The sequence below is a fragment of the Ursus arctos genome, unplaced genomic scaffold (assembly GCF_023065955.2).
Source record: "Ursus arctos isolate Adak ecotype North America unplaced genomic scaffold, UrsArc2.0 scaffold_10, whole genome shotgun sequence".
NCBI classification, from domain to species: Eukaryota; Metazoa; Chordata; class Mammalia; order Carnivora; family Ursidae; genus Ursus; species Ursus arctos.
In genome coordinates, this window is record NW_026622764.1 from 66,138,748 (window position 1) to 66,162,603 (window position 23,856).

The following is a 23,856-nucleotide window of genomic DNA, read 5'->3' on the forward strand; positions in this document are numbered from 1 at the left end:
TAAGTAGGATTATGTATTTTTTTTATCCTAAGAGACTGGGAGTTTTCGAGTTGACTCAAGCTGTTGGAGTCAATTTTATATTTTGTGTTCATGCCTCACAGCTAAAATCCTAACACATGTTCCCACAATCTTTATTCTTCCCTAAGAAGAGTCAGCACAATAAATTAAGGACTAACTCCAATACCTAACCTTGGCCCACCCTCCGGAACTCTGGGACAGCGCTGGTTTCCCACAGGACCCAGGGTGCAAGGTACAAGCCAAGAGCAAGAATCCCCCAAATGCAGCTTCAAGGAGATCAGATGTCCAATGTTAGTCAGCGCTCAGCTGGGAGTTTCCTACAGCAATGAAATGGGCTTTACTTCCCTAAGATAACCTTTATATTCCCATAAAATCTTACTGACTTCTGATAGGTTTTTTTTTTTCACTTGTTTTCCTTTTATTCACAAAGACTGAGGATTACAGGGTTGTTCCTCCCTTACTTGAATTACGTCTCTCTTCACTTTTGCATTCCTTGATTTACCCTCCCCCCTATTTTTCTACAAATACAAGTGCTGTTTATCAGCCTTTTACTCCCCTAATATATCCTCCCTGAAAAACCCCATTCCAATTCTCTGTTTGACTCATACTCTCCAAGATGATTATGCCAATTTCATCCCACTCCCTGGGCCTGAAGAAGCTCGTTCCCTCAGTATGCCAAATATCCTCTGCATTTTTCCTAAATATTCTTCTCGTGGCTCATTTCGGTGCAGGTGTCCAAGAATGATCTCATCACTGTTCTTATGAGTTCAGCCAAATAGTTCAATGGCATAAAACAGTTTATGTCTAACTTTCGTTTTTTGGTTTCTTGGTAAATATCTACTCTGTTTCATTCCACTGAATGTGTTTTTTCATGACCTGAAGCAACTACCCAGATGCTAAGAAGGAAACAGAGAGTAAAAAATGAAGCAGGCGAACAGTGGCATTTGCCCACGTGGTTCGAGAAACGGGGGTTCCATCGTGCTGGGCTGCCGGCTTCGTGACGCCTCCCACCTTTATCCTCCTCACCCCCACCACCCGACCTCTCTCTTCCCCATTGTCAGGGAATCTCACCGAGTCATTCACCAGTTGACCAGAAAAGAAAGGGAGCAGCTCAGGCTAGTCCTCAGAATGGCAGACCGGGACACTTCCCTACCATGGCCCAGGGAGGCCCACAGACACTCAGGTCCTAAATCTAACAGTCACGTCTCTATAGAACAGATGCTGTGACAGACTCCAGGCACGAGTGACAGCAGCCCAAGAACTTCTGAATCTGGGTCCGTTTTGCAGGTAGCTGAAGGAGGAGTCCTCCAACAGAACGGCCTATGCCGATGGGCCACCCCTCTAACCGCGGACACTTTACCTACCCTGGGCAGGTGAGACTAACTTCCTTGCGTCTCTCACGGGGATGTTATGAGGATTAAGTAATGTACATAGAACACCTAACACAGAGTCTGCCTACGGTAAGGTCTCCACGAATGCATATTCCAGCAGGCCAAAAAAAGAAAGCACAGCCCGTAAAGCATAGCATACCGCCTGCTAAGGAATTCAGTCGAAGAACAGCCAAGCGATGTAGTGATACCACTTGGGGTTTGGATTAGAAGAGCCGTGGGTTTGGATCCCAACTCCCCCATCCATTACCAGCATGAGCCTCAGTTACTTCCGTACAAACAGGAATCGCAGGTGTTCTCCCGCAGGGACACGATGAGGACGAAAGGATAGGAGGCAAGTAAAAGTGTCTAGTAAGTAGCTGATTATTTGAGAGAAGTATAAATTTGCAGCATTGGGAAGCTGATGATTAATTTTATGTGTCCACTTGCCTGGGCTAAGGGGACGCCCCCCCCTCGCCCCAGAGAGCTGGTAAAACATTTGTCAAGGGTTTAGCTAAGCTGCGCTACGGTATTGCTGCCTCAGCATCGATTTTGTTTGGCCAAGTGGCCTTCGGGGACCTTAAGCTGACACCAGCCTCTCCTGCAAGCGCATGCCCCAGTCAGCAGCCTCCGGGATCACAAGCAAATGGCAGTTCCTGACATGACCTCCAGAACAGCCCTCGTGATCAACAGGCTCCCCTCCCTTCCAGCACCTGGATGCCTCACGGGCCCTTTAGATAGAGCCCCCTGGGGCTTACCAAGATCCGTCTTTTGGGTGGAATTGACCAGTCCGGCCCTAGCCCAGGCATGTATTTAAGTCCTGCCTTTTTCTTTGTCTGCGCTCTGCCTTGATCTCCCCAAGTGGCCCCCGAAGGCCGTGTACTTCCTGCAGGACCTGTGAGTCACAAACTTCTCTATTCAGGTTCTCCTGTGGTCAGTTGTCGAGCTGAGACTCGCCGTACAGCACTGGGCTCCACTTAACAGACGTTAATCTAACAAACCGTACGGCATTATTTCTGGGTGTGTCTATGAGGGCGTTTCTGGAAGAGCTTAGCATTTGCACTGGTAGGCCGAGTAAAGAAAATCACCCTCACCAGTGTGGGTTGGCATCATCCAATGCACTGAGGGGCTGAAGAGAACAAAAAGGGAAGGACAGGTGAACTGTTTCTCTGGAGAAAGCAAAAGAATATAGAAAGTGTCTTTGGGGCGCCTGGGTGGCACAGCGGTTAAGCATCTGCCTTCGGCTCAGGGCGTGATCCCGGCGTTACGGGATCGAGCCCCACATCAGGCTCCTCCGCTGTGAGCCTGCTTCTTCCTCTCCCACTCCCCTGCTTGTGTTCCCTCTCTAGCTGGCTGTCTCTATCTCTGTCGAATAAATAAATAAAAATCTTAAAAAAAAAAAAAGTGTCTTGATTATCACTTGCCTTAACCACTCATCCCACCCCCCACCCCCACCTGATCTGTCATTTGACTACTCTCCACAGCAGCCCAACTTGGAGTCATCCCATGCCTGGCATCTTCTCCAGGAAGTCCCCACCCCACCCCCACCCAACCTGCCGCACCGGCCTGCACGTCCTCCTCTGGGTGCCCCCTGAGTCTGAGGCATAACTCTCTTGCATCACCTGCGGCGGGTAATGACGCCTTCCTGCCCCGACTGAGCTCCCTGGGGGTCCCCTCGTCCCCTCCCTGGCACGTGGAGGCCCCAGGGTCTGCTGCACGGAACTGAAGGCTGCTCCGTTCACCTTCATTCCATGTTCAGATGGTGGATTTGAGTAACAACTGCTTACTATAAGGCAAGGCGTAGGAAGGTCACCACTTAAGGTGTGGCAACAGCCAAGGATGATTAAGAGGGACATGGTTGCTCGTTTTTCATTGCTTTCTGATTATTCTGGGTGCGTTCATCTTACAAGTTTGTCATTTCAAGGTTGAGATTTAATAAAGTTATTGACAAGGACGCAGGGAAGCGATTAAGGGGGTGCATAAGAATGTTCACCTACACACTATTTCTAATAGTAAAATATTGGAAACAATTGAAATGTCCAATATTCAAATATATTCACACCTATATATGCATGTTTTAACACATAATGTGATGACTAAAGATAAACTACTATTCAGACATTATAAATAATACAGAAGAACGTCCATTAACATGTCAAAACTGTTTCTGAAAAACTAACTGAACAGAAAAGCAGATTACAAAGCAGTAAGGAGAGTTTAACAGTATTTTTTATTAAAGAAAAACACGTACATAAAAACCTGGAATGATTTATAAGTTGTTAAAAGAGGTTTTGTAGCAGGATTGCGGGTAGTATAATTCTCTTCAATTTGCTCATCTCTATTTTTTCATTTCCTACCATACTCATGTATTGCTTTAGAGGTAAGAAAAAACTTCAAATTTAAGAAAGGAAAACAGCTCATTGGAGCCAGATGGCTGGCCCTGCTGAACTGTCCGTGACAGTTATTTGAAAGCCGTGCTCTAAATAACGCCTGCCTGATTGTTCTCTGTGGTGCCCTGTGGTCTCTGCCTCAGCTCCTGAGTCCCCGGCTCACTGAACCCTCCACGAAGGTCTGAAGTCCCCTATTATGCCTTCATAGGTACAGCTCTCCCAAGTTTTCCAATTCCCTGTCCCCCCAGCTCATGCCCCTTCAAAACCCAGCTCAGGCATCACCCCTCTGGAAAGTCTTCCCTGACATCTTCCCTCTCTCTGCCCTTAAGAGTCCATTGCACGTGTCTCCACGGCTGGCCTCTATCAAACACCTTCCCCATATTGTGCTGCCTTCAAGTCTAGATTATAGGGGTTTCCAAGACATTGACTGGCTCTTTTATCTCTCTCTTCTCAGATTCTAGCAAAGTGTCTGGGGCAGAATAAGTAAAATAAACAGATATGGAGGAATGAAGGCTGGCAGTAAGAACCAGATCAGAGTTTGGGACAGAAGCAAACATTTTTCTGATCCAGAATGGGAAAACTCTCTCATAAGATACCCTGGTTGTATTTTATTTCTGAGACCTGCAAAGACAGAGAGCTTTCAGGCACACACCATTAAGGAAATAAATTAGAAGGAATTTGGCATGGTAAGCATCTGAGAATAATACTGCATTGTCTCAAAAGCACTAATGATCCAATTTGGGGCAGAAGATACTGGTGTGTGATATCCTCTTCACTTCCTTCCCAGCCTCAGTGTTGATTTTGAAATCTATGTTCTGAAAAATTTATATTATCCAGAATATATATACAAAAATCCTTGAAATAACTGGAGATTAAACACAACAAATATTTTTTAAATGCACCAAAAGAGAGATGGAATGGCAATACTAACATAAGACAAAATATAGTTTTAAGTCAAAAATTATTGCAAAAGACAAAGAGGAACATTACCTATGGATAAGAGAGTCAATCCATCAAGAATATATAAAATTATAAACACACGCACATCAACAAGAGAACAAAATTAATGAAGCAAAAATTGATAGAATTGAAGGGAGAAATATATAACTTGATAATAATTGTTCCAGACTTTAATACTCCACTTTTAATAATGGACAGAAAATTTAGACAGCAGGGTGCCTGGGTGGTTTGGTCAGTTAGGCAGTTGCCTTCAGCTCAGGTCATGATCCCAGGGTCCTGGGATCGAGTCCTGCATCGGGTTCCCTGGTCAGCAGGGAGTCTGCTTCTCCCTCTGACTCTGCCTGCCGCTCCCCCCCGCTTGTGCTGTCTGTGTCAAACAAATAAATAAAATATTAAAAAAAAAAAGGAAAGAAAATCTAGACAGCAGTTCAACAAGAAAAGAGAGACTTTGGACATACTATAAATTAATCAGACATATAGAACAGCCCACCCAACAAGAATAGATACACATTTTTCTTAAGTGCCCATGAGACATTCTCCAGAATTGACCATATGTAAGGATCCAAAACAATTCTTAATAAATTTTAAAAGACTAGATCATACAAAGTATCTTCTCTGACCACCGTGAAGTGAAATGACAAATCAATAGCATTCACAGATAAATGTGGAAATTAAAGAACACATTCTTAGAAATCAATAGGTCAAAGAAGAAATCACAAGGAACATTAGAAAATACTTGGAGATGAATAAAAATCAAACCACAACATGCCAAGACTCATGGGATGCCACAAAAGCAGTGCTCAGAGGACGTTTTAATACCTGTAAGTGACCACATGAAAAAAAAAGAAAGACCTCAAACCAAGAACTAACCCTTCCACCTGAAGGAAACAGAGAAAGAAGAGCAAACTCAACCTACAGCTGGCAGAATAAAGGGAATAGTAAAGATTAGAGTGGATATAAACAAGATGAAGTATCCAGACAATTATCTGAGAAATTATCTAGACTAAGAAAAACAGAGAGAAGACTCAAATTACTAAAATCAGAAACCAAAGCAGGGACATCACTACTGGTCTTTTCTGTAGACCTACTTCTATAATACAAGGATTATAAGGGAATACAATAAAAAATTGTATGCCTACAAATAAGATAACCTAGAGGAAATGAACAAATCCCTAGAAATATACCAAACGTGGCTCAAGAAGAAATAGAAAAAGGAGAAAGACACCACTTTTTAAATTTTAATTCTGCCTTTTGTTGTATGATTTCCTTACTGTTTAAGCTAAGACCTTTGGTACAAGGTTGGAGGGGAGAGATACCATGTTTATGGATTGGAAGATTCAACACTGGAAGTTATCCATCCTCCCCAAATTGATCTTTAGATTCCACACCATCCCAAACAAAATCCCAACACATTTTTTGTAGACACTGATAAGTTGTTTCTAAAATGTATGATTACTCAAAGGACTTAGATCAGTTCAAATAAATTGCAAAAGGAAGAACAAAGTTGAAGCACTCACACGACTGGATTTCAAGACTTACTCGAAAGCTATAATATCCAATATGGTGTGATACTGGCATAAGAACAGACAAATAGATCAAAGACGAATCGAGAATTCAAAAATAAACCTAATGCAAACAGATTTCTAACAAATTCAGCTATGCACTTATATGGCAAAGGAAGGCCTTTTCAACAAACTCTTTTGCAAAATGGAAAAATATATGAAAAAAAATGAACTCAACCTTACACCTTGCCTAAAAATTCATTTGAGACAGATCCAAATGTGAAGGATAAAACTATGAAACTTGCAGAACAACACATAGCCTTTTGATCTTAGAACACAGAAAGCACTAATCATAGAAGAAAAAAATTGATGAATTGGACATCATCAAAATTATAATCTGCTCATCAAAAGTTAACAAAAAAGGGGTGCCTGGCTGGCTCAGTCAGAAGAGCATGTGACTCCTGATTCCGGGGTCATGAGTTTGAGCACCATGCTGGGTGTAGAGATTACTTACATAAATAAATAAATATGAAAAAAAAATTTAAGTCTTTAAATAAATAAAAATTTGCTTATTTAGCTTTTAAGTAAAGAGATCAATACTGATTTATTCACTCACTCATTTATTCATTCAACAAATGTTGTCCTACTTACCTTTTTAAGTTTCTAGAAATTAAGAGGATTCAAAATAAGATTCTGATCTCATGGAGCTTACATTGTAGGGAGGAAGAGAGATACTCGAAATACAACTGAGGAAGAGATCAAGACGTGGCAGGGACGGAATGGAGGGGTACAATACAAAAGGCTTCTCTTAGCAGGGATGGTTGAGGAGACATCTATCAATAACAGCATAAATGAAGGGTGCTAAGTGAGACCTGAGAGAAAACGCATTCTGGGTAGAGGACTGGGCAAGTGTAAAGAAAGATCGGTGGGTCTGGCAGGAACATGGCAGGTTGGAGGAAAACCATATAGAAAGTAAAGGGGGCAACTCCTAAAAAGGAGATGAGACACAGGTATTTAGCCCCCACTCCCACCTCCAAACCAAGAGGGGCCATTGCCAATGACTGACAGGGATAGGAGGTCAAAAGTCCAGCTGGAAAGCAACTGTGGGATACAACTTACAGTCCAGAGGTCCCGCAGGGGATCAAACTGAAATGGCAACATGGCTTTCCTTTACGCCTTCCCTGGTTCTGCTCTCATGCCTTCACTGACTTCTCTTCAAGCACTTCTTCGCCCAAGGCTGGCTTCTCAGGGAGCTGGACCTGCGTCAGGCTGGGACCAGGTTGGCCCAGCCTTGTAGGCCCCAGTGAGGAGTTTGGATTTTTTTTCTAAATAAGGTGAAATTCACTAGATGGTTAAACACTGGTTAAGAACATGAGCTAAGTCAGACTGCTCTAATTCTGTGCCCTTGCTAGCTGTGTGACCTTGGACACATCATCTAACTCTCTGTGCCTCTGCTTCCTCATTTGTAAAATAAGGCCAAGAATAGCACCTTAAGTTCCTATTCTTACGTGGAGTAAGTAAATCAGTATATAAAAAGCATTTATAATGTGACTAGCTAGGTAAGTTTATTATTCAAGTGTGGTAGTAATATAATTTATGATTTTTAAAAGATCACTGGCTGCTATGTGGCAAACACCAGGAGGGCAAGACAGGGGCAAGAAAACCAGTTAGGGAGCCATTGCCGTGGTCTAGGCAAAAGATAATGTGGGTTTAGACCAAAGGAGATAGCAAGAAGTGGCCAGATTTAGGCTATCATGGAAGGTGGAACCAGGAGAACTTGGTGATGAATTGCACATGACTTGCAAGGCAGGGAAAGAATCAAGGACAACAGGGAAAGCAACAAGTAAAGGATTAGGGCAGGAAAGTGATCAAGTTCTGTTTGGGTCACGGGTCTGATACCTCACTGAAGATGCCTGGTTGGTGGCTGGGTAGATAAGTCAAAAGTTGGAGAAGACATTGATAGATGGTATTAACAATCATTCAAATACATTTCAGAGGTAACACTGAAAGGGTCACTTTTGGCTATCATTCCTTAGATTTTTTAAAAAATGAAATGGAATAATGCTTAAAGGATTAATTTAATCCTACAAATAATCTTAATTAAACTGACTGCGACCAATGGTTAAAGATCTGAAATGCAGCCCATCAGCAAAAAATAATTCAAAACAGCTAGTTTGTGGCTACTCCCTACCCAAGAAGAGACCTCGAGGTGTTGTCTAGTTCTAATTTAAAGGTACATTCTTTTAAGAAAGGTCAAAGGACTAAACACATTTTAAATCACGATTATATGTCCAGGGACTTTCTTCAAAGTCACTGCCACCCTGTGCTGTTACGCGTATGCCAACTACCCAATGTTCGTTTTTGTAGACCAAGTTAACCTTCTTATTTCTATCAGCACAGCTCTGTAGATTATAAACAGCAGTTTCTTCAGATAGAATTTCAAGCAGCCTTCACAAAACAACCATCTAAAAGAGCATAAAAATAATTTCCAAAACATAGCCATCTATAATTTTATGCTCAAAAATACTGTAATCAGTGGTCTCTGTGTGCAGTTCCCCAAACGTTGCCCAGGACTTGCCTCAATCATCCGGGCCCCAACCTATGCCCAAGGCCCCACGTCCACCTTCCCTGACACCCAGTCAGACAGATGTATGGAAACAGGCAACAGCTGACCTTGCGTGACTCACTGTGGACTTAGCAAATTAAATATGTAGAATTTCGACTTTGAGCACCAAGCCTTACAGCCTCTCAGAAGTTAAGAGGAAGAACTAGTACAGTTTCATACCCGTATGCGTTTCCTATCTCATCACTTCCCCAACCCAGCTCCTTTACCACAGACAAGTCAATTTCTTGATATCCGCCATGCAGGGCTTATGTTGGATGACAACCCATCAATCCCAAAACATTCTGCTTTTCCTTTATTATCTAGCCTTCCCCGCCTTCTGTTTTAGATTTGTTTCTTCTAAGAAGAGTCCGTAATTAACCCTGCTTACTCTTGGTGCTATTTCCCCCCATTATTCACTGTAAATGTCCACTCCTCCCAAATTCAGCTCCCTTCTCATCTCCTCTGTGAAGACTTGTTTGGCTTCATGGATGCATTTAGACATTCCTTTCCCACCACACCCTGAACACACGTATTTGGAGTAGATACCAAGCTTCTTCATAGTTCTTCATAAATTCGTGTCTCTTCACCAAGACCATATGCTCTTCATCAACAAGGGTTGAATTGAAACAACCTGAACACCTCACAATAAGAGATTATTTATTTATTCTTTTAGTCAAATATTTATTGAGTAGCTACTATGTGCCAGACATAGTTCTTAGATTAGGCGAAACAATCTAAAGGGACAACAATAAGGATCAGTTGAAATAATCCAAGACTAAGGGATTAAATGGAACAAATTATTTGCTGGCTACAAAACATCATCAATCATTTTAATAAATTATTCAGCTACAGACAACGCATGTGCAGTATTACCTAATTTATGGACTCATATGTGGATACATAGAATAAATAGACAGAAGACAGGAGTCATTTGAGTTGAATGACCCAAGGCAGACCAATGAGAGATTCCCCCTGAGATTTTTCTGCCATAGTAGAGGCAAGTGTCTCTCCTGCCTCTGGAGTAAATCTGGACTTCTTGGCATGGGAAGAGACCCTCTGCGGCAGGATGTAAAGAAGCCAAGCAGACCCAAGCATGTGAGCATGAGAGAGAGAGAGAGGGAGAGGGAGAGAGAAATTGCCCCCCACCCGTTGATGGTAATAATTACCTGCAAGTCCAATCTCTGAACTGTCTGGAATTGTTCTCCAATTCTGTGAATTACCCCAGTGTCTTTTGAATAAAATCTCTTTTTCTTCCTTAACCTAGTTTTAGTTGGGGTTGGTCATTTGCCAATGTAGAATTCCTAAATACACATATAACCAAATTTGAGATTCTATAAGACCCCACTAAGGTAAAGGTATGCTTTTACAGCCGGGCAAGACAAAGGCCAAGGTATATTTTTTTAAATCATGGCGTGATTTTGGAGTTTTGTAACCTATAATCATTATGTCTGGATTTTTCCGAAGTAGGTTACATAAAAGGCCTTATTCATTTATTTCTAAGCATAAACTTTCTCCAAATGAAGTAAAAAATTTCATAACTCAGTTGGAGTAAATACATCAATAAATCAGAGATTAAGTTTCTTGCCTCATTTATCTGTATAAAACTAATCAACATCAGTTAATTCATTCTATTTAATACTCAATCATGCTGCTATAAAAATCCTTCCAAATCACTGATGCTAGGTTGTTAACAAAATATCTGGCTCGCAACCACAATCTACCTAGTCCATTAATCACCATGTTCTCGGAGACACAGAGGAGTTCCAATCCCTGAATTTTATATCTGTTTTTCTAACAGCAACAAAATGAGAATGGTGAAGGAACAGGTAGGGAGACATCAGGCTAGCTGAGAAAAAGAAACAGGAAGATGAAGAATTCAGATAAGGGATGTTTATCACACGGTCAGCAAAAGCACCCTGTGGTTCATCCATCAGCTGGAATCTTTTCAGTAAACATCTATTACTAATATCACCAACGTAATTCTATGATACCCTCATGAAACAGCTGCTCTCTGATTTCAACAAAATTGAGAAAAGTCTTTTTCTCATAACAGTCAGCTTTACTTTTCTAAATGTTTTACCTCTGTCTCCTCACCTAATTTTCCCGCTTGGAATTATCAACATCAGATGCCAACTGACTGACTCTCCCTGAGACTTGAACATCATTTATCAGTTCACAGGCTCATTTGCGGCTGTTTGCTTTCAAAATAACTCAGTTCCCCTTGCAGTAGAGAACACTTTCCACCTAAAGAAAAAGTGACGTGTAAGCATGCGAGGGTTTCTGCATTGTCAGACAGCGTAAGGTTACGGAAATATAAAATATCTTTTATGGAGGGGCGCCTGGGTGGCTCCGTCAGTTAAGCATCGGACTCTTGGTCTCAGCTCAGGTCCTGATGTCAGGGTTGTGAGATCAAGCCCCGTGTCAGGCTCTGCACTGGACGTGGAGCCTGCTTAAGATTCTTTCTCTCTCTCTAAAAAAAATAAATAAATAAAAAACCTCTCTCTCTATATATATATATATACATGTATATATAGATACATATATGTATATGTATAATGTTTTAGGGAGTAGCTGGTAGTAGAAAGCAACTGCCCACCCTTTCCCTCCCTCTTTCCCATTTACCTTGTGTGGTAGCAGTTTCTACGCTGTCTTAAGTCACAGGTTTTCATGGCAGATTCCAGTCTGTGTCATTCCAGTGACATCAAGTTATGAGCAGCCACAGCAATTTTTGAAAATCCAGGTAGACTAGAACTAATTAGAAATTATCAGAGTGTGTTGTGTGGAGTAAGGGCAGGTAAGCCCTGCTTTATGAAACTCTCGTTTCAGTTGTGAATGTGTCAACTTTCTTAGTGCGGGTCAAGTTCCAACTATTCGAAAGTCACTCGTCTGAGTTAAGGGATATTTTCATCCCACAAGTATTTCTGGACCTTCTACCTGCCTGGCACAGTTTCAGCACTTAGGGAGGCAACAAACTGGACAAAAGCTCTGCCCTCACAAAGCTTCTAGTTTAGCAGAAGAGACAATAATCAGCGAATATTATAAACACTACTGCAAAGAATGTTAGATGGTGAGCAGTGGTCAGAAAACGCAGAACCAAGGAAGGACGGCCTGGAAGCCAAGGAGAGGAGAGGCATTTTCTTGGTGGTGCTCACAAGAATCTTTCGTTTGTTTTCCCATTACCCATGGTGCGGTGTTAGTCTTGATTTTACAGCTCTCTAGGGCAAAATCCAGATGTGTTCTTACTGGGGAGGATCATGTCCGTTAACATCTACCCTCACAGAACTTAAAATAGCGTAACCCATAGTAAATAACAAATCAAACAAAGGCATACTCCCCTGTGCACCCCCAGAAAATCAGAATCAGAGAATGGGATTAACCCACGCAGGCCAGCTCCTTCTGTCCATTTCTGTGTCTAGGATTTTTTTTTTTTTTACAGTCTCCCTTTATGACCCTAAATAATCCTCAAAGATTATTCTGTATCCGCACACCTCAAGCCCCCAATAAAAGCTGTTCTCCTTGGGCTTTGGTCGGGTTCGTTTACAAATGTTCTTCAAGGGATAATTAACACACAGGAGCCACTTGGACCTACAGTGTTGAGCAACTACTAAATCTGTAGCTTCTGTCTAGGGATGGCCTTAGAAATCAAAGATGGCATTTTCAATAGCCACTATTATGCCAGAAGGGTTTTGTTTGTTTGCTGGTTTGGTTTTGTTTTTTAATTGCTTGAATAGGGTCTTCTATTCTGAGGCTAAAAACCAAACCCCCAAAATTCTTCTCCACAGAATGCATTTGCAGTACCTATAAATTTAGTGAGCTCCTCTCTCCTCTACGCCCCCAGGAAGCACTTCTTGAGCCAGGAAGTAGGTCTCTCTACTCCCTCAAAGGCCGGGTCTCTGGGAGAAGCGGTTTTGAATGGGGTGGTTAAGCTGTGCCTCATTCCAGAAAGTGGCTTCTGACCATAGGCTTCAAACAGGTGAGGAAGCTGATTCTGTGGATTTGGGGATCAGGTGGGCTGGGAAGAACATTCCAGGCAGAGAGTAAAGTCAGAAGAAAAGTTCTCAAGACACAACAGCAAGACCTTCCCTGGGACTGGAGGACAGTGAGTGAGCGGCAAGGGTTAGAGTTGAGGCCAAATGTGTCACGCACTGCAAGGATGTTTCCAGAATGGGGAACTGAGGCAGTCATACCCGCTTGATCTAACCCCCCTCTATAATGAAAGGGAAAATTTAATGGGGATTAAACATGAAAGGGAAAGAAAGCTTCTTAATCAAATTGTAAAGGACATGGTTTTTACCCCCCCTCTCCCTTGTCTCTCACAGATTAGCAATAAACACCAGGAAGCAGTCGCGCACAGTTTCTGCTGTAACTCTTCCTGAGACATTGTTTGCTTCCTTCCGTTCTTCAGATATTAGAATTGCAAAGGAAAATAAAATAAGAGCCCTGAATCGGAACGCACTTTTTCACAAGTATTATTTGTGTTATCATGCGATCATTATTTCACTGAGCCAATATTTATGCCACGGGCAAGTTATACGGGGCACACAGTGTGGGATCAAAGCCCAGGTAACAGAACGATTGTGACACAAGATTGAAAATGAAAGGGCGGTGAGAATGGGGCTTCAGAGAAAAGAAAGACTCCTTGTGGAGAGATCTTCACGTGGGAGGTAATGTCCCAACCATATACTGAGAGATGTGCAGGTCCTGGGGAGATGGAAAAAGGCATTTGAGACAGATCACTGCGAGGGGAAAGCCTGCGAGGTGGTGACAGCTTGCATTTCTCAAAGAGGGAACCTCCCCCGTGATCCTCTAGGACTGTGACCTTGACACGCCTCCCCCAGAGGGGTCTGTGTTCCCTCCCCTTGACTCTGGGGGTTGTGACTGATCTGAGAGAAGTGAAGCTGCAGGACACCACTTCCTTCTAGTTGGTTCTCTTGGGGTGTTTGCTGGGCGGGGGGGGGGGGGGGGGGGGGGGCTGTCTGCACCAACTGGCAATCACGCAAGAGCCCAGCCTCTGGAAGCTGGGCTTCCAGACCCTAATCCCGATCTGCCATGTGTCAGCCACCAAGTCTTGGGGGAACACACAGCAGTAATAAGTGAAACAGATATATATGGTTTAGTGGGTTTTTTTAAATATGCGCAATGGTAAGTCTCTAGCTGTTAATGAAAGTAGAAGCCATTGGTGACAATTTAGGGCTCACATTCTCCTCCATTTCGGCGTGCTAATATGTGGACAAGGAGGGAACTTCTCTTGGTGTAGACATTCACCAGCACACCCCCATATGAAACCGAGCCGTGTCGGAGGCAGCATGGAGCCCAGGATGCGCCCTGGGAATGTTCAGGAAAGCAGATCCCAGTTCCATGCCCTGGCAGCTACAGGAAAGTCAGCTAGACTCTCTGAGACCCTCTACTAATTTACCTGCCCACCCCCGCTCCAAAATACACAAACGCACTTCAGAATCTACAAGCAGTATTCAGTGGTACAGGTTTAAAAAAATTATTTTAATTACATACATTCATTCATGTAGTTTAAAATCAGAGTACCAAAGGCTTGCCATGAAAAACAGTGTTTCCTCTACCCTGTCTCCCTCTCCTACTCCCTGCAGACAACCGCATTTAACTTTTGCTGGTTTTTTCTAGTAATTACCATCATAGTCCTAAATACATGCTTATTCCGAAATTTAATAATGCATCAAGATAATGAAGAGATAGCTCTTTCATACTCCCCAATTTTCTTCCCTTATCCTCCCAAATGTCTGTTCTTATTTAAATCATTAATCAGTATTTACATCAAGGTTCTTATATTAATATTGTTCGTTGCAAAGTCAAATAGGATACTAATAACATTCCCTCCCCATCCCGGCTTTTTCAGACAGCTTTTTATTTTCCCTTGAATAAATAACCACTTCATTATTAAACTTGCAAAATACTCCATGTGGTTTAATGCTTTCATGATTCTCCATCGTATTCATTGCCATACTCCCTGTTCTATTACTTCTTCACCTGCTCTGCTAGACCTTTCCACCTTCCTGGTTCCATCTGGACTAGATGCTGTCTCGAGCTGCTCTCCTCCTAGGGTTTTTCTCTGTTTTTCATGGATTGAAGCCAGATTCTCCTGGATCCAAATTCTTCCCATTATTTGCTCTGTAATTTTGCTGGTACCTTCCACTGGCGTCTTAGGACAGATTACATTGAAGGTAAGCTTCCTAAATCCGCACACAACTGTGCATTCATTGTTCTAGGAACTCAGTAGGATCTTTAAAGCCGAAGGCTCGTGCTCAGTTTGGGGGCATATTCTTATATTATTTCTTGAAAAATTTCCTGCCCTCCACTTTCATATTTTCTTTTTGGAACTCCTCTTTGTCTGATTTGGGGACTTTTGTACTGGATCTTTTCAATCTTTAACTCTTGTCTTTAATATCTCCATTTCTTTGTCATTTTGCACCACTTTAGGGTCATTTCTTTGACTTTATTCTTCAAACTTTTTACTAACCAACAATCACATTGTTGATGTCCAAGAATTTTTTAATATTCTCTGTTCTTTTTTGAGTTTGTGTGTATTTAATTTCCTGCACAATCTGTTTTTCCTGGTTTGCTTTTCTGTTTATTTATTTTATTCTCTCTGTTTCATGTTGAGCGCTTCCTGCAAATATTTTTTTGATGTTTGGCTGTCCACTGATATTTAAGAAAAAAGTACTTAAAAACTCGTAAAAAATTTTATGTATGGGATCACCTTATGAAGAGCAAGTCATACCCTCCGCTGATCGGCCGGGAAGCCAGTCATTTTGTTAGGGGACCCACCCTAAAAGTCAGTGGGTGAAATCCCTACTTTGGGAGCCATTCAGAGACTTTCAAAGAGGAAAAAAAATCTTCCCTTTTTCCACCAGGGAGACAGATGCTACCTGCTTATAGAGCAAAGAGGCTGAGAAGTGACAGGGAATTTGTAGATACAATTCCACTTGAGCCCCTGTGTTCATATCTGTGTCTCACCCCCTGCCCTTTGCTCTATGTAGTGCCCCCACGTTCCTCCACCTCCCTGTCTTTCAAATTCTCGCAGAAGTAAACCTTTGGTCTCAGGCCTGACAGTGGGGGCAGGGTATGAACATTCTCTATGATTAAGTAGATTACCTAATGATTTGACAAAAACCTATTTACGTCATTGAATAAAATCAGTTTAAATGAATACCCATTATGTACCTAATATTACAGGATATGACACCTGCAACTATCCAATCCATACATTAGGGAGCTTCATGCTCAAAAATCCACTTCTCTGGAGCACCTGGGGGGCTCAGTCCATTAAGCGTCTGCCTTTGGCTCAGGTCATGATCCCAGGGTCCTGGGATCAAGCCCGGCATCATTTGGCTCCCTGCTCAGCGGGGAGTCTGCTTCTTCCTCTGCCCCTTCCCCCTGCTCATCCTCTCTCTCTCAAATAAAAAAAAAATCTGAAATAAAAAGAACTGAATCTATATGAAATAAAATCCGAGATTACAAACTATATATATTAGTTGTATTGTAGGTACAGGCAGTCCTTAAAATTTGATTGATTGAATTTACTTGTATAAAAGAAATATATTGCTAAAATCAGTTTATTACCTGATAAAAGTCGATACGAAAATCACCATCACATTCTGAGGTCACAGACTCTGATCCTTTCAAGTCGTTGACTTCCTTAATCCACTACACCTGTTGGCTCTCCTTGATTTTCCTGTCACCAGCATTTTTGAGTCTGTTACCTCTCGTTCTCAATTGTATCTATCCTCAGACTATGACATATTCCTGAACTTGAATTTCTAATTATTACAAGAGGAAAGCACATCAGGAGTCTGCATGCCATTCCAAATTCATCATCTCCAAGAGGGACTGAGCAAAAAAATTTGCAGTTACAATCATGAAACAGTCATCAGTTACTTTGAGGAATCATGGAAAATACAATGCTTGAAGAATGAACATTTTCCTAATTTTAAAATGGAAGAAAATGTGGATTTTGGAAATAATAGACCCAGGAGCGAAGTTATGTAATAGCTTAATACAATTACATCAGCACTGAGGAAGAGAAGGTAAGGGGGAAGCAACACGGATTCATAACATAAGGCTCCCCAGCTAGCCTCAAATAATTTTTAGGGTGTTGTATAGCTTGCCTAGGAATTCAAGAAATGTATCTCTCTGTGTAATAATTTTGACAATTGCCAGAACTTCTTGTGATATTCTTGGGGTCAAAAAGAAGAAAAGTAGGGGATCTATCTATCTATCTATCATCTATCTTAGTACCGTCTGCTTGAATAATTGAGGCTGGAAAGCTATATTTTAAGAGCATGCACTGATTAAACAAAAATTTACTGGTTGCTTACTGTCAAACACTGACAGATGTTTGCAACATTGATTAATAGGAGATGTCCCGCTGAGAGAAGGTGACTAACAACAGCCCACAGAGTTGACTCACAGCCCTATTTCTTTTCAACATTTTTATCATCAAAAGGATGAAAATTCACAAAGCATTAATCTGAAAATTTGGAAATACTGCAAAAAAGCTCGCTTCAAAAAGAGTCCTACAGACTGAAATGCTATAAATATGTGCTATAACTAACAAAATTAAGTTTTAAAGTGATGATAAAAATATTTTTTTTCTTTTTATGCAACCTCTAACAACAATCACAGTTCCCTGTCCTACTCCCCCTCCCCAATCTCCCCAGTTCCCCTTTGCAGAGGTAAACGCCATTGACTCTTATGACTTTTGAAACTTACACATTTCCATACTTCCAAACTTTCGACAGTATTCACTGACTTCCCGTTACGGGAGGTGAGGACTTAGCTCTCTTACCCAGCCAGTTGAGCTCTACAGCAGGTTTGGGTCTGAATAACTAATCTTCCATACTGACATTATTCTGCCAACATGACTATTAATCACAGCTGGGCTTTATGACGTGGTAATTAAGACTCTGTTTTCTTTCTTATTTTTGCTTTCCTTAAAGTTAATAATTGCATTGCTTTTTCATTTCCTTGGTTTTCTTTGTTCCTGTGGCTAATTCTTCCCACACTTTCCAATAGCCTGTCAGCAGAAATTTCTACAAGTTCACATCGGCCTCCAATATTTTTCTTGGAGACACACTTCTAGAATCTTCTCCCCTTCTGGAATGGTTGCTCTTAGTTCTGCTCCACAGTTGGCTTCCTGGGTCGACAATTCATCATCACGTTCCTGCGTAAGACCTACTATTTTGTCTTCTTCCTTTTTCTTTCTTGTCTCCATTATGTTCCTCATAAACGGCTCATGGAAGATGTATTTTTTGAGACTTTGAGCATCCTGAAATCTCATTATTTTACCTTCATAAATGATTCGTAGTTTAAATTAATCTCAAACCCTGGTTGGAAATATATTTAAAAAAAATTCTGGTTGGAAATAATTTTCATTCCCTTTTTCTGAATGGCACTCCTTCCTGATGTTTGTGGTGACCATAAAAATGCCCTGCTCAGTTCTCCTGCTATGAGAAGCATAACTGACTGACACCAGTTGCTACCCTCTTTGGCCCCACCGCTTCGCTGGCCCTGAGGTCATGCTTGTCACAGGCTACTCTCCCTTACGAATAAACATGGTAGGGGTACTAATGCAGACCCATTCCTTTAGGACGGTGACCCCTTCAATAGAGAATGTTGGCTAAGGGCTCCTCACTGGCCTGGCTGGATCTTTCTTTCTTTCTTTCTTTCTTTCTTTCTTTCTTTCTTTCTTTCTTTCTTTCTTTCCTTCCTTCCTTCCTTCTTTCTTTCTTTCTTTCTTTCTTTCTTTCTTTCTTTCTTTCTTTCTTTCTTTTTCTTCCTCCCTCCCTCCCTCTCTTTCTCTTTCTTTCTCTTTCTTTCTCTTTCTTTCTTTCTTTATTTCTTTCTTTCTTTCTTTCTTTCTCTTTCTTTCTTTCTTTCTTTCTTTTTTAAGATATTATTTATTCATTTGACAGAGAGAGAGAGAGAGAGACAGCCAGAGAGAGAGAGACAGCCAGAGAGAGAGGGAACACAAGCAGGAGGAATGGGAGAGAAAGAAGCCGGCTCCCAGTGGAAGAGCCTGACGTGGGCCTGGATCCCAGAACTTCAGGATCACGCCCTGAGCTGAAGGCAGACGCTTAATGACTGAGCCACCCAGGTGCCCCTGGCTGGATCTTTCTTAGACCTGTACTGCCATCTGAGACTCTTCCCAGCCAAACCTATTTCTTGCCCACTCTCTTTCACAGGTGTCAGGCATGTGTCATGGTCTAAAGGCTCTGCCTTCTGCATCTCCTTCCTCTTTATCCTTCCCAGTTGTTTCCTTCAATAAATGTTTTGCACATCTAATCCTGTCTTGACATTTGCATCTCAGAAGACCTAAACAAACACAAGTGAGGTTTCACTTCCTGGAGAGCAAAGAAAATGCCATTCTGAGTGATATTTAGGGGTTAGATAATTTCCTGGCACAAAATGGTATCCCGATTGCCAAGTATTTCATCAGTGGAACTTGGGGAAATGTCCTGGTGGAGGGGAATGCTCCTGCAGGTGCAATGATCCAGGCGTTCCAAGCCTACAAGGAGACGGGAATCGATCGGTTCCTGCTATACTGTACTGAGACGTCACAGAGAGATCATGAGAAACCAAAGGACTTTAACAAGCAGTCAAAGACTCAATATGAGAGCCAGAGGGTCTCACTGATAGCTCACAGAGAGGCCCTTATTTCCCACAGTGGAAGTATACACACAACTTAGCCTCAGACCTGGAACCTGGTAGAGACACGGAGAGCTCCAGGGATGTTGAAATGCTCAACTAGGGTAGGTCTGTTATACCAGGGTCAGAACCCTGGTTGGGACAGCCTACGACTCTGAAACATGGGAAGTAGTTGCTGGGATCTTCAGACTCCGTGGAACCCCTGGAGACTACAGAGGTGGCCTGCCCTGCCCTAGTTAGAGACAGTACTTCGCTATGCTGAAGAGGCCTCACCCTTCAAAGGCAGCAGTGCTCCCTCAGGAGCTGACAGGCCACTAACTAGGGTTCAATCCTGGGGTTAAAACCTGGAGGCAGCTGGGCCTGACAGAGAAAGAAAGACATTATATACCAAAGTAGCTTCAAGATTTAGAATGTACTGGCAAGAACCCAAGAAGTACCACTGGGATTGAATTTTGAGGGCCCTTGACTAAGGGACTGGAATATAAGACAGGACAAGACAGAATTCATTGACTAGGGGGCACTTTCTCCAAAACTGTGTGTTAATGTTCTGGCAAGGACCCCAGGAGATAGGGCAAACTTGCCGCTAGCATGGCTCTGAGAAGCCTAGAAAACATGATGGCCAATGTTGAGTGGGCAGAAATGCTTGAGGTTCCCTGACAGCCGACAGAGGAAGGAATACAAGAAGCTGAAAGAAGCAGGCCTGCTGGAATGAATATATTACGTAAGGCTGAACAATCCACCAGAGTTCTGTGTCTCATATGAGCACCAGAGAGAGACACACCATTCACCAAGGCCATCAGGAATATGCTAGTGAGGGACACCAGCATTGCTAAGAAATTTAGTGGCACTTTTCTGCAGGCCGGGGCTGACAGTCGGAGAGGCCATCACAGAGCTGGGCTTGTTACCATCCACGGAGGCCATGAGTCTCGTTAACATCCGTCACCACACAGAGTTACAGTTCTTTTTCTTCTGATGAGAACTTCTAAGATCTACACTCTTAGCAATTTTCAAATATACAATATAGTGTTATGAACTATGGTTACCATAGTTGTATCTTCTGACTGAGGGTTTTCTGTTTCTGTCTTTTTGTTTGGTTGGTGGTTCGGTTTTTGTTTTTTTGTTTGTTTGTTTGTTTGTTTGTTTGGGTTTTTTTTTTTTTTTTAGCTTTTTCTCCCTGCATATTCTTGGTTTCTCCATGTTTCCTTCAGAGATAGTGATTTTTTGTCTTTGTTTCTTCATTTGTGGGGTTTTCCATCTTCATGTTGGAGGCTTTCCTCAGATGTCTGTTGATCTTTGATTGGCTACTCAAATTTAAGAAGGAGAAACGTAAAACCTGATTGGAAGGTCTGAGCGTGTGGGTGGGGTTTGCTGACCGAGTGTCACTGTAGAAAGATCTGTCTCCTCCAATTGTTCTGGAACCCATAAGATCAGCATCTTAGGTCTTTCCCCATCAGCTCATCCGATTCCCTGGAGAAGACTCTTCCATCCCTACTTGGAGAGTAAGCCACACTGCCAGCATCCTCAGAGCCTGGTGGAAAAAGAGAATGAGCAGGGGGCAGGGGCCTGGCGGGGGGGAGGGAGTGTCTCAGCTTTCAGCTGCATACATTTACTTAATCCTTGTTTTCAGTATAGGCTCATGCCCTCAGATGTGCCTGACATCCCTCAGCCCAGACACTTCCCGTTCTATACTCTCCAGAAAATTAACATCTTGGAATGGAGAAGGGGCAGATGTCCAGCAATGAGGAGAAGGGAGTGATCTAGAAATCTAGTTCTTTCTTTCTTTTTTTTTTTTTTTTAAGATTTTATTTATTTATGTGACAGAGAGACAGCTAGCGAGAGAGGGAACACAGCAGGGGGAGTGGGAGGGAAAGAAGTAGGCTCCCAGCGGAGGAGCCCAATGTGGGACTCGATCCCGCAACGCCGGGATCATGCCCTGAGCCGAAGGCAGACGCCTAACGACTGCGCTACCCAGGCGCCCCAGAAATCTAGTTCTTTCTTAAACAGCTTTCGACCAGTCTAAGGTGAGCGCTTACTCCTTTCTCCTCCAGTTCCAGAGTATCTAGTCTCACTATTCTTGGAGCCTCTTGAAGATTCTGTAATCATAGGATTTGCTCTTGGTTTCTCCCACTGCCACCTGAACAGTCCACCTTCTTGAGTCTGCTCAGTCAATAACACTTGTCCATCCGCTTTTCAGTTCTCAAAGCTTTGCTGCTACTCTGCTCTCTTCACTGTATGCGTCTTTCTCCTCCTCTCTTCCCTCCTTCTCTACTGCCCTCCGTTCTTCCTCCACCTTCTTTCTTTAAGTTTCTTTACTACAGTTTGATGGGATCCCAAGAGAGAAAAAAAAATTTAATGGGTAAATTCAATGTGCCATCTTTCCCCAGAAACACTATTATTCCCCATCACAAAAGTAATACATTTTGCTTACAGAAAAGTCAGAAAATCCAGATAACCAGAAAGAAAAAATCATCTGTAATCCCACCATCCAGAAATAACCCACTGTTAACTTTTTTTCCTCTCCCAGTTCGTGGAGGGGGTGCATTCTTTCATTCCTGCATGCTCCCTCTCCGTGGGCCTTGGGAGGCTATGAGTATAAAATAGAAAGCAAGCTAAACATGGTTCCTGGCATCTCAAAGCTGACGTCCATTGAGGGAAGCCAAAGAAACAACTCATTTCAATAAAAAGGGTCAAGTATTATTAGAGAAGGAGTTTACGGGAGGAGAAGGGAGGAATACCAAATCTAGGTTTGGGCATGTCAGGAAGGGGCTAGAGGGCCCAAGAACCATAAAGTGCATACAACTTAGTCTCATTTATTTGTCAGCAGAGATAGGTAAGAAGCCTAACATAACTGGCATTTTTCTCTTAACAACATGCCACGTGCAACTTTTCAATCATCAGACATCAGTTTTTTAATAGCTACATACTACTCCATGGTACACATGTGTGGCTATTCCTTTAACTGCTCACCTTAACATACTTAGGTAATTTCCATTTTTCAAGAATTATCCACCATCTGTGACCACCCTCTTCTTTGCTCAGCGAAGATGAAATTTACTAAGATTAAAAGTTCAAAAATAAGCAACAAAAGGAGATTTCAGGAAAGATCTGGCTCAACAGCAACTCACATGGGGAAACATCAAAGCGCCTGGGAAGTTTTCGCTGACTACAAACTAATCCAGTCTGCAGGGAGGTCACAGCCGAAACAGAGAATGCCCTCCAGGACAGCGTTAACACAGGTCAGCGCCCGGAACCAGAAATGTGCACTGACCATCGGGGGCAGCTAAAATTTGTCCTGTACATCAGATTTTCGGAGAGGCCTTGGCAAATTCTAGGTTTACTTTTCCAGCTTCTTTCCCTCCTTTTCCCCTGATGCTTCAGCCATTCCTAGTCCTGACCCTGCGCGGTGAATGGCCACCTCGTCTCATCTGTCCTGGTGGCATGCTGCTCTCCCGGGAAGCCACAAGCCCCTCCTATGCTGCATGCCTGCACTCCCGAGCACTATGGGCCCACACCTGGGTGTGGAACCGAAGCTGTCGCAGGACGCAGCCGCGCCCATTCATTGCCACGCTGCTCATGGCTACCCTCTCACTGCACCGAACGGACACAACTGAGCACTTGCAACACACACTGCATGACCCGCGAAGCCTAAAACCTAGCCCTCTGCAGAAAAGTCTGCCAGCCCCTGAGCTCATCAGTCTAGTTTTCCCTGACTGCTCCCCAAAACTCTTACCCATCCCTCCTTCCTTGACACCCCCACTGCTCCTGGTACTTATTATATTAAGGCATTTATGCATGATTTGACAGCTATCTCTGCCCTACTCATCTGTAAGGGATATAAGGGCAGGGGTCTTACCTTTATCTTTCTTTTGGTGGCGTCGTAAGTGAGACCCACCACCCTTAAACCGCCAGTCACCACTCTTCCCCGACCCCAATGCCAGAATCTTCCATAGCTGGGGCAAAGCTGCAAACGCAGAGAAGCCTTTTGCCCTCTGTGGGTGCAGGGAGGCTTTGAAAGGTAACCCTGGCCAGGAAGGGTGGAAAGGGCCAGGGGAGTGGCTCATGGCAAACACAGCCCCTGCGAGGCAAACAGGAGGAAGCTGACTCTCTCATGCAGCCTAAAGAGTGTGCTTTGAAAATACCCAGGCTACGACTTCTGTTTGACTTCAGATAATTTCGGGGAGGAGGTAGCTGAGCCCTGAGCGAAAGACCCTGCCGCCACTGCCCCACCCCTGCTGAGCCCCTGCAGAACGGCCTGATGTTGAGTAAAGAGATGCCAACACCAGGGAAGAACTAGGCTCACTGATAGAACAAGGGGCTGGAGGGGAAGAGCACGTGAT

The 23,856-nt window shown here is 42.9% G+C and overlaps 1 protein-coding gene across 1 annotated transcript in view; it reads right to left on the reverse strand.

Moving 5' to 3' along the window:
• KL (klotho) overlaps positions 1 to 23,856 on the reverse strand; it is a 42,623-nt gene that overhangs the window by 10,777 nt on the left and 7,990 nt on the right. The window lies entirely within an intron of this gene.